This window comes from Ursus americanus, chromosome 10, assembly GCF_024610735.1.
Source record: "Ursus americanus isolate L20-20 chromosome 10, mUrsAme1.1.p, whole genome shotgun sequence".
Classification (NCBI taxonomy): Eukaryota; Metazoa; Chordata; class Mammalia; order Carnivora; family Ursidae; genus Ursus; species Ursus americanus.
In genome coordinates, this window is record NC_142136.1 from 35,901,746 (window position 1) to 35,914,426 (window position 12,681).

Sequence of the window (12,681 nt, forward strand, 5' to 3'; positions counted from 1 at the left end):
ACCTGTATAGACTGTGCTGTAATATGTACAACAAAACCCTTTCTTTTCCTCAGTATTTTCTTTTGTAATTGACAAGACATGATTAATTTGTGCTATTTCAAAGACATCAGAAACATTCCTATTACATTCTTTCCTGTTGTTATGGATTTGTTTGTCTTCTCAAAAGATGTCCAATCCTAACCCATAGAACCCGTGCATATAGCATTATTTGGAAATAGGTTCTTTGCAAATAATCAAGGTAAGATGAGGTCATTAGGATGGGGTCTAATACAATATGACTGATGTCCTTATAAAAAGGGGAAATTTGGACAAAGAGATGGACGTGAGTAGAGGGAAAACCATATGTAGACACAGGGGAAATGCCATCCATAAGCCAAGAAATGGCTGAGGATACCAGAAGATAGGAGAGACATGGAGCAGCTTCTCCCTCAGAACCCTCAGAAGAAACCAATCCTGCTGACACCTTAATTTCAGACTTTTAGTAGTTACCAGAACTGTAAGACAATAAATTTGTGTTGTGTAAGCCACTGAGTTTGTAGAACTTTGTTATGGCAGCCACAGGAAACTTTTATACCTACAAATGTATCCTTTGTATGTTTCATTTACTATTAGTTTCCCATACCTTTCAAGGAGAATCTGGCAAAATTTTAAATAATTAACTTACTTTCAATCTTAGCTGCATTCCTTCTCTGCCTGATGCAGGAAAACACTATTTACTATTGAAGGATTATCTTCCCCTTCTCTTTCAATTTGTTTTAAGTCCAGATGTTTGTTTTACTAATATATTCCTCCTGATTCTGTGTTACAAGTCTTCTGGAATGAGATTCAATTTTTGAATTTTGACTGTGAAAAACATCCACTTCTTTCAAAAAAAAATTTTTCTTGCTCCCCTAAATAGAATAATTCCACTGAGAAGATCATCAGCTATTTATCCAGAATTCCAAAAAGCTGGATTTAACTTATTGTCTGTTTTGTTTAACTTTAGCATCTCATCATACATGAACTCCCACTTAGCATCTGGTGTTCTCCTACAGTGTAAGAATTACTTGGGGGGGGGGGTGCCTGGGTGGCACAGCAGTTAAGTGTCTGCCTTCAGCTCAGGGCGTGATCCCGGCGTTCTGGGATCGAGCCCCACATCAGGCTCCTCCGCTATGAGCCTGCTTCTTCCTCTCCCACTCCCCCTGCTTGTGTTCCCTCTCTCACTGGCTGTCTCTATCTCTGTCTAATAAATAAATAAGATCTTTAAAAAAAAAAAAAAGAATTACTTGGGGCACCCGCGTGGCTCAGTTGGTTAAGCATCCAACTCTTGATTTCAGCTCAGGTCGTGATCTCAAGGTCATGAGATAGAGCCCCACATTGGTTGGGCTCCAAGGTCAGTGCAGAGTCTGCTTGAGATTTTCTCTTTCCCTTCCCCTCTTCCATTCACTCAAGGGTGTGTGTGCTCTCTCTCTCTTCTATTCTCTCTCTCTCAAATAAATAAATAAATAAATAAATAGACTAGAATTACCTGCTTTTCTACTTAGGCTTCTATTTTTATTTTACTTCCTTTAGATTCTGTTTTTTTAATCAAGATACTCAACAAATGCTTGAGTTTCATGCTGATATTCTCAAACTTTCTTCCTGAAGTGTGTCCAAATCTTACCTAATAAACTAGTGCTATTATTCCAATAAACAGAGGATACCGTTATAAGGTATAATTCTATACTTTTCTACCTCCCATCCTTCTTATGGAAATCTTCTGATTTTGTTGTTTTTGTTGTTGTGAACATCTTGACTCATATATGAAATCATTTTGAATCCTGATCCAGAAAAGAAAGTATAACTTCAACTTTCCTAATTTTGATTTCAAAAGTAGTTAAGTATGGGCATATTATCTTTCTTTTTCCCTATTTTGTAGATTTCTATTTAAGACCTTCACCTTTTTCTAAGCAAATCCTCTCTTGCTAAACCAACATGCCTTCTTTGCTTTTTTTTTCATTTTCAACACAGTTCCAATTCTGACTAAAAAAAATAAAATAAACTGCTTTTTAAACTCATTTCATTCTTCACTATGTCTCTGTACAATCTTAAATCCAACTGACAAAGTGTTATGAGAACAGTATTTTTAAATTATCACTTAGCCTGTGGGTTTATAATAATTACAATGACTTTTTTTTTCTCTATCTCAGCTTAGTAGTATGATATCTCATGGTATCAAATCTCCATTCCACATTTTCTATTCACTGAACAAATCCATCCTACTGTGGTGTTGATTTATCCACAGACTGTGGGTTCCTGAAATCTACAATTGTAATCTGGGTGAATGTCAGAGCTATTTTGAAAACAGGGTGGGAGGTGACTACAGGAGCTTGTGGGAATGCCACAGGGATTTAAGACAGTTCTTTCTTTGGCTTTGAATGCTGTTCAAAGATAGGAAAATTGTGTAACAGGCCCCAAGCTGCTGTCAATCAATATCTTAAACTTTACATATCCCTAAAGTCATGTATTAGTACTCTTTGCTTTTTTAAATTTGTTTGTTTATTTTCATTTTAAAGTCTCATTTTGCATACCCGAGTAAGAAAAATAGGAACAAAGTTTGCAAAAAACTATCCCACTAATCACTATCACGGGATCTGCCTGTATTTGCTTTTCCTGAGATGAATCTTATCAGAATGAAAATATTTTCATCAATAACACAACAAACTTGTTTATGATATCATCTCTGCCACATCAAGATCTTCAGGCTCTTCTCACAGAAGTTTGCTTCAAAGTTAATTTCTTTTTAAATACACTCATATGGTTCCAAATCAACCTGTGATATATAAATTTTTCAAATGGCATATGATATCCTGATCTTCATTATTTTCTTTCTTCTCTGTCAAGAGAAAAACAAAGTACGATTTTTTAAATGGCTTTGCAAACCTTTGTACCATTTTCCCCTCTTTTTTTCCCGTCCCTGCCCCACCCCTGGTTTCAGGATTCTTTTGATTGAGTTGGCCATTGGCCAGTGGGAAGACTTATTTTTAGCCATTGATTTTTAACTCCCCAAACTAAAGGTAAATTTATACCACTGCAATAAATTAAAAGGCCAACCTTATGTTCAGCCCCATTTATAAAGTATATAGCAATAAAAGTATATTTTTCCCATTTTGGGTGCAAGTTGTCTTAGGGAACCTATCCCCTGACCCCTGAGCCTGGTGTACTTAGCTTAGAACTTGATAGTAGCTTGGCCTGCTGTTAATTTTGGGGACATTATAGCAGGGAGGAAATTGTTGGGACAGAAGAAAATTGTGAAAATATATGGTCACTTATTTGGATCAACAAATTTGGAAACAGGGAAGTTGAGGTGCACTGAGGAATGTTAGCATGTCTTATATGACATACATGTCTTAAATTCAGAGTAACAATGGAAAATGTATCCATGATATATAGAAGCATACTTCAGATCTGTCCACTTCTTTGTTGCTGTTGATATGTACTTCCATTGTCTTCCTCCCCTCATATTCCTTAACTTTTGTCTCAATAAGAACAAAGAAGGGGTCAGAGGCAGTTTCTTATTTCTAGGTATAGGTAAATACCTGATTTCCCTAACATAGCATCTGGTTAGCAAAAACTAGGAAGAATAATGGATAGGAGATATGCTGATAAATGGTTAATGTGCCCCTAAAAGCTGAATTTTAATTTTTGCTCATTTCTGTTGTGCAAATTCTCCCATCATGGCCAAAACCAAGCTACTAAAAAGATGTTGCTGAATGTAGAGTAAAACTGATGTCCACAGTTAATGGTCACAAGGTGGTACATACAGCTCTAATACACCGCTACACAATTTTGAGAGTTAAGGAATAGAGACTCTGTATTACATGCTCCTTCTGCTTGGCATGATAGACTATCAATTTATCTTTTCTTTAGCCAATGTTCCATAATGTTTCAAACACCTGCAACTTGACAGCACCTAATCTCAACTATATCTTATATCACTTGCTTCTGGATAGGAGCTTCTTTAAGGCCTCGACCTGCGATGCCTGTAAGAACTGCTAGTCATTTCTGTATTCATTAACTGGATTGCAAGGGGGGGTCAGCTTTGACCAATGGGCAATGGTTATGGGCAGGTAAATGATAATTTTTTTTTCCCTTCAACAGATAATTTTGAGTTACTCTTTACATCGATCATTACATGGGAGGTAGAGGGTTGTATGTGCTTCTACCAGGATTGGGTGGTAGTTTTCCATAGTGATTACTTGTCCCATAATGCAACCTGCACAAGAACATTTTGTCAGGCTCTGCTGTCTGGAGAAAATAGCCTAAGACATTCCAGTATCTTCCCTCAATTCAGTTATTAAAGTCCATGAGGGTAAACTGAGGTGACACTGAGCAATGTTGAGCCAGCTGGTCCTGTCAACTGCTGATCCACTTTCTGTCTCTATGGATATGCCTATTCTGAACATTTCATGTAAATGGTATCATATAATATGTGGCATTTTGTGACTGGCTTCTTTCATTTAGCATAATATTTTCAAGGATCATCTGTGTTGTAGCATGTTTCAGTATATCATTCCTCTTTATGGCTGAGTAATATTCCATTATATGACCATACTACATTTCATTTATCCATTTATAAATTGATAGACATTTGGATTGTTTTAATTTTGTGATTATTATGAATACTGCTGCTGTGAACATTTGTTTATGTGTGGACATATGTTTTCAGTGCTCCTAGATATAAACTAATAGTGAAATTTTTGGTAATTCTACATTTAACATTTTGAAGAACATCCAAATTTTTTCAAAGTGGCTGTACCATTTGCAAGTCTATTATCAATGTATGACGTTTTTCAACATCCTTACCAATTCTTGCTATTTTCTGTCTTTAAAAAAAATAGCTATCCTAGTGGCTGTGAAATGAAATCTCCTTGTGATTTTGATTTCCATTTCCCTAATGATATTGAAGTTTATTTCGTGCTTGCATTGCTTATTTGTATATCTTCTTTGAACAAATTAGATGTATCTTTTTTTTTAGTTGCTTGTGTGAGTATAAAAATGCATCTTTTTCATAATTTTTACCGTAGTAATGGTGAAGAAAGTTCTTTTTTTTTTTAAGTGGATTTTGCAAAACATTTGGTTATAGCTTTCAGAACAGCAGGGAAGACCTAGTGAGATTATGCAATAATAATAAGATCAATTCTAGCTCTTTATTATTTGAATATGTTTCCCACATGAAGAAGGATGATGGGACAAATTCATTACTGGCTTCTGAGAGCTAATATTCAGGCCCTATGGCTCTGTTCTTTTACAGAAAAGGCAATTAGCTGAAGATATGTGGCTTGCCTAAGATCACCCAGCAAGTTATTGGCATAGTAGGAATGTGAACACATGGACTCTCAGTTTCCCATCTGTTGCCTAGTTCATTTGGCTGCTTTATTAGGAGTGGGTGTACGTATGTATGTTTATGTAGTGTTTCAGGAATGAGCAAAGGAAAGTGGGATAGTTTGTGCATTGTTTCAAATAGACACAGGGAAGTGGGATGATAGCAATTTCTTTATGCACTAGCAAATATATGTAATGTGGTTCTAACAGTCTGAGAACTAGGATAGCATTGTAAATTATTATGCCCTACTTGAAGCATTTGGATATGTAATTCTACATTACTTTAAGTATATTTTAATAAACTAGTGAATACTGATTTTATGCCCCTAACTTTAATTCTTATGTAGATATTTGGAGGTGAAGTCAAAAGTTAATCTGAAGACAGATTAACATGTGGATATTGAAGGTGAAGTCAAATAAACATATGATATTTGAAGGTGAAGATACATAAACAGTGAACCCAGTTCATTCCTACCATGCTAATTTTAATTGTTACAATTAAAATAATTTATTTGCCTAAGATAAATGCCTCATGAAATGTTAAAATGTACATTATGTGTTATGCATTATTATGAAAGTACTAGCTAGATATACTATAATAGGTAGGAGAACAGTGTTCTGTATAGTAGGAAGAGAAAAATTTGTGCCTGTCCTGGACGGGGAGATTGAAAATAAAATCTCTTTATTCAACAACTACAGAAAGCACTGTATTAAACAAAGTTGCATATCCAATGAAGGGACAGGTGGAAAGTAGGGAAATAATAAGGAGGAGTTTCAATTAAAGAGAAGAAAGATAAAAAGGATTATGGAGAATAAACTAAAAGGAGGAGAAAACCGGAGGGTAAAAATGGGGGAAAGAGCAGTATGTTTGTATATATCTTTATTTCTGCAGCTTAGAAATGGTAATCAGAGTTTCAATGTGTTCTTTCCTTTAACTTCTCTTGGAACGAGAGCCTTATACAGTGATATAGAATAAGAAGGCTACGTTTTCTGAATATTGGTGAATATTGTACTATTGAGAGGATGATCGGCATATGCATATGGATTATGTGTATGTTGCCTATACCTCCTTTTTTTCTACCACCCCCCTCCAGCACTGAGAACAAGTACACAAATAAGGAAGAGAAAGATTATGGCTATATCATCCATGCAGAATAGTCTCCTACCTCTCCAAGTGACATTTCTCTCCTTTCAGCAATATGAAGATCATGAGGCATGATAATCATTTTAACTATATTGTACAAATGTAGGAGAACATGATCTAAAACTGGAGCACCAAAAGAAATATTATAATTGCTATGTTTTGTGTTTTTAAGAGAAATTATTATATTCATTTTCTATCTTTCTTTTTTTTAGTTTTTATTTAAATTCCAATTAGTTAACATACAGTGTAATATTAGTTTCAGGTATACAAATTAGTGATTCAACATTTACATACTATCTTTCTTTAGAATAAAAATATAGTCAGTAATGAAGTCAGTCATTAAGGTAGATTAAAGACTGATTCAGATGAAATGGTGGCAACTATGCAGTGTTAATTAATAAGTTCTTCCTAATTTCAAATGTCCCAAACTAAGAAGCTTTAAAGGGTAAAAATCTGACTTTTTTTGATGTTGATTTTTCAGAATATAATTCAATTTTCTATTAATGTACCACTTCATTTTAAGTGTTTTTATTATTTTTTTACTAGAAGTGCTTTATTTTAGAAGTGAATTAAAAAGACGAACACTATGTTATAAATCAAATTGAAGTCTATTGGGAATTTCCTAGTTAATTTTCATTTACTAATAGTTACTAATGACTAGATATAAAATTAGAAATGTCTACATAAATAATTACCAGTTTTTAATATATGAACATTAGAGTTGAAGTATTCTCTTGATAGACTTACATATCAGGCACCATGTCTTGATATAGGCTCTAATACTATATCCTTCTCTATAAAAAACCTTCGTAATCATCAGTAAACTGGGTTAGAAAAAAAATATGTGATTGTGTACCCATCATGTGAGCCTCCTTGATTTTTGAATACAAATCAAAATACATATCATTATATTTTAATCTCTCTAATTACTTGATGAATAAATATTGTACCAATAATCAAAATAAAATAAAGTCTAATGAAACTAAGAATGTAATGTAGGGAAACATGGTAAACAAACCGTACATAGAGAAGCAAGAAAAATTCAACACAGCAGCCTAACTCAAAAATTAATATTTGCTATTAGACTTTAAAGGTCTCTTTAAAGGTGCTACTATTTTATGAAAAGAACTATATGCAGTTAAATAAGGGACACAGATTAATTTGTTAGAGATCTTCAGCATGACCCCTGTGTATTTTCTGGGCCAACCTTGTCATTGATATGTATCCTCCAGAGAATGCCAGCTACTTAAGGTATTCCTTAACAACCTCCTTGTTATATTATGTAGTTTCTATTTTTACAATGTATGTGTCAACTTCAAGGATTTTAAGGTGATTCACAAACTTTAAATTAATAGGGTGAGTACAAATTCCAAAAACATGCCAAAAGGTAGAAACGAATACTTATTTTTGTTGAGTTGTAGCATTGTGCACAAAAGAGTGATTTGGCAGCAATGACAAGTGACTTAGCATATGACACTCTGAGGGCAAACAGCTTCCAGGGAGAGTAGGATTCCAGGTTTTTTCCTCCTAGATTGGGAGCTATAGCGTCTCAGATAAGTGACTTTCAAGCCTCAGGCAGCTGAAACTCAAGGAAACAGAAGATAACTGGGTTTGGCAATGATACCACATAAAAGAGTACAGTTGGACTTCTGGTAGCCTATTTTTATCTATCCCACTGTCTGCTGCTCTTCCCTAGAGATCTGCTTTCTTTTTCTCTACCATTTTCTATCCAAGAGAGTTAATGGCACACACAACATCAATAACACAACTAATCTGTGAAGTAGACATGAAAAAGACTATCCTAACAGAGGTATAGAATTAAAACATTGTAAAATAGGAATCAAGAGTATAGATTCCAGTCCCAACTATTTTTTTCTTGTGAAGGTCACTGAATATCATTTTTTAATATTTTTTAATGGGAGAGTTGTGGTATTTGATATATGATAACTTGTATCTCTACAATTCCCTTTCTCCTTTCGTTTGTCATAAATTTCTACAGTTCTTGTCATTATGTATGTGCTACTTGTTCCACCTACCTTTGCCATCAACTGTCATCTTTACATTAGTTCTTCTAGATATAACATATCCCCAAGTTATACTCTGTGTCTTTGCATACACTGGAACTAGACACTTCTTTTCATGTAACATGCCAGATGTTTTTATTAAAGTATATACTCTAATTTTCTAGTTATTTATACATAAAATGCATTCATATAATATACTTCCAAAGATTACAAATACATATTTTCCCACAATCACATATAGCCTGGTAGTTTATATCAAATAAGAAACCTAATAGTTTTGAAATTTATGGAGAGTATTTACTGAGTTAACACAAGAAATCTTTATGTAAAAAATCACGACTTAACAGCTCATGGAGCAAAATGTTTTCCTCAATAAATCCACCTCCCCTTCCTCTAATCCTGACATTTTAATGTCCCCTGCACTAAAAGTGCTGCAGAATTTTATGATGAATCATCCTGGTGTTCTACCAAATGTAAAAAAAATAAGACCACTATCCCTGTCTATTTTGAGTTTCAAAATTCTATCCTTTGCTTATCTTTATAGTATAGTTGCTTCTATTTTAATGAATCTATAAATGTATTAATTGCTTATGTGCTTCTGAATTTGACAGCCAATTATCAGTGATGCTACTTCAACCAAATTTCACATTGTTTTGATGTAATAGTCTTTCTCAATTTGTGTCTGAAATTATCCTTATACTTCAAAACATTTATTACCATGTGTTGCTTAGACTGAAAAATTCACTTTATTTTACTTTAATTATCTGTAGAAATTAAGTGAATTTTTATGTCTTCATTCTCAGTCACATGGCACTTTCCTGGGATCCTTCAGAAACTTTTCTTTTTCAAAGAAAGACAGGTTATAGTAAAGTAGGATCCAAGTATTTTATGATACTAATAACTGCAGAGATTTTTAATAGAATTATTCAGCAATATTATTTAATCTGTATCTATAAATTTGGAAACATTGTTGATATAGACACATTTCTTCACTTGTAAAATACTAACATTGGTAGTCGAAGTAATAGAAAACTTGAAAGTAGAAATAACTATTATATAAAGGAAAAGGTTAGGAAAAATACTTCCGCAAGTCCTAGAATCTCAGTCCTATAGACTTTTACAGGTGAGTTCTACTATGCTTTGAACAAATAAACACTATTTTATAGAAATTTTCAAAAAGGGGCGCCTGGGTGGCTCAGTTGGTTGAGTGTCAGCCTTCCGCTCAGGTCCTGATCCTGGAGTCCTGGGATTGAGCCCTGCATCAGGCTTCCTGCTCAGCGGAGAGCCTGCTTTTGCCCCTGCCCCTCACCCAGCTCGTGCTCCCTCCCTCTCTCTGTGTCTACCTCTCAAGTAAATAAATAAATAAATAAATAAAAATTTTTCAAAAATATAGGAAAAGAGGAGAAAGCTCTACAATATATTTTAGCAAAATAAGGTAAAGGAAAACCAAGGAAAGATAGTTAGCTTAATAAGCTAATTTCATATATTGAAAAAGATGCAAAATATCTAAATACATCAAGTCCCTTGATCTAATGGGAAATTAAAACTAATTAGCTATGATCAAGTGAAGCTTATCTCCAAAATGCACATTATTTATTATCAAAGATTTTATTAACATATTTCAACAAAAATGGACTATATCATGCAAATGAGAGTAAATGGTCAAATAGCACACAAACTGGACCTGTTCGAGCACCACTTAATAATTTTATTACTTTATATTTCATTTCATAAGCTACTAAAACCTTATGAAAACAAGAATAGTAGCAGTTTTATGGTTCCTCTTTGTCCATTCTACAGTAGAAAACAAGAGTCTCTAATGGGGCTGAATATCATGTTACAGGAGAAAAACTTCAGTCCTTAAGTTATAAGGCATTTACAATACATGTATGAGCAGGAGGAGTCAAAGCCTTGGGGTTAACCAAAATTTATTGCTTTAAGCATGGGATTGTATTTGTTTTTCTTGATTCTTTCAGAAGGGCAAAACAAAACCTTTATCTGGAGGTTAGCATGCAATGAATCATTGTGAATAAGTTAATACTTATCTTCAATGTAAAATTTTTTCTATAAATTTCAGTAATTTCTTACTATTATTTTAAACATAGAAAAAATAAAATAAAATGGAAGTAGAATTTATCTTTTAGAGCAATATTAGGTTTGAGCAGAAGGTATAGAGATTTCCAGTATACCTCCTGCCCCTGCATATGAATAACTGTCTCCATTATCAACACCCCCCACCAGAGTGGTGCATTTGTTACAATTAATGAACCTTCATTGACACATCATAATCACCCAAAGCACATAGTTTACATTTGGATTCTCTCTTGGTGTACATTCTATGGGTTTTAACAAATGTAAAATGACATGTATTCACCATTATAGTATCGTACAGAAAAGTTCCACTGCCTTAAAAATCCTGTGCTCTGCTTGTTCATCCATATCTCCCCACCCCCAAACCCTGGCAATCATTTCTACTGTCTATATAGTTTTTCCGTTTATAGAATTTTCATATAGTTAGAATAATAAATATATAGTATGTAGCCTTTTCAGATTGGCTTCTTTCACTTGAGACTATGATTAAGGTTCTTCTGTAACTTTCTGTGGTTTGATAGTTCATTTATTTTTAGTGCTAAATAATATTCCATTGTTTTAATGTACTGCAGTTATTTATCTAAAGTGGAAAGTTAAATATACATACATTGTATGCATATATATGTGTGTGTGTGTGTCATTAGTAGACATTAAGACCTTAAAGATGTAATAGTAAAAAGTGCAGTTTTTGTAAAAGAACTGACAAATAGATGAGAGAGAGCCCAGAAACAGATCCATGAACATGTGGTTACTTCATATTTGGTAAGAGGTAGTATATTGGGCGGTGAGAAAAGTACACATTTTTTAGTAGATGATATTTGGAAATTTGACTCAGTATATGGACTTTAAAAGTTGGATTACAAAGTCGGATAAAAAATTGCTTTACATAGATGTCAAAAGAAAATTAATGACATAAAAAAATAGGATATTTTTGTGACCACAGTGTTAGGAACATTTTTAAAAAACAAATCCTTATAGTATAAACAATGTGCAAATAATTTTTACTTTGGTTAGGTTAAAGTGAAAGATCTTAAATAAAAAAAACTTCATTATAGGCAAAGTTAACTTCTATATGACAGACTGGAAGTGATATAGGCAACGTGAAACAGAAGCAAATGATTAATGTCTATATTATAAAGGAAATCATTCAGTTCAATAACCAAAGGAAACATTTGAAAAAATGTACTCAAGACATGAATAAAAATAAGTTAGCATTTATATAACAATTATTGTGTACTAGACACTGTGCTAAGCATTTTACATGTATTAATTTATTTAACATTCTCAGAGTTATGGTTATTCTCATTACAGATGAATAGACTGGGGCACGGAGAGGTAATTAATGTATCCAAGTTTATTTTTATCTAAGTAAATGATGGAGGCAGGATTTGCCCTTAGACAGTGTTGGTCCAAGATCTGTGCTCTTTGTTAATTTATTACATTGCCTTTGAGGAAATATCTACATAGCTGATATATTCACAATCAGCTTAATCAGTAAATGTGGAAAAATATATAATAAAATAAAAATTGCATACCCTCTCGCAAGGAGCAGATTGGCAAAAATGTAAAGGCAGTACAATAAAATGTAAGAATATGGGGAAATTGGAAACTTTAAGCATTGCTGATGGGAATGTAAACTTGTACAGGCATTCTGGAGATGTTAATAACATATGGTAAAAACATATATGCAGATATCCCATGTCTACCAATTAGTCGCACAGTAGAGTGAGTATCCCCAAAAATCTTTCCCACAAGTCTACAGAGAGATATTAATAAAGATAGTCATCACAGTGTTGTAGTTTTAGGTAGCACGGAGGTGTAGGCAAATTACAAGTCCATTACTGGAGAGGTTCATTTACAACTGTGAGATCTATTTATGTGGTGGTATGATAAATGAATACATCAAACATAATGAATTATATTTATTGTATAAGAGCCTCTGTATAGTTCAAAAAACTAATGTTGAATGGAAAAAGTAAGAACATAATATAGTTTATAGGACAATACTGTTTATAAAAATGAAAACACATTTCAAAACAAAGCTATATGATTTTTAAAAGACATTTTTATATGTAATTC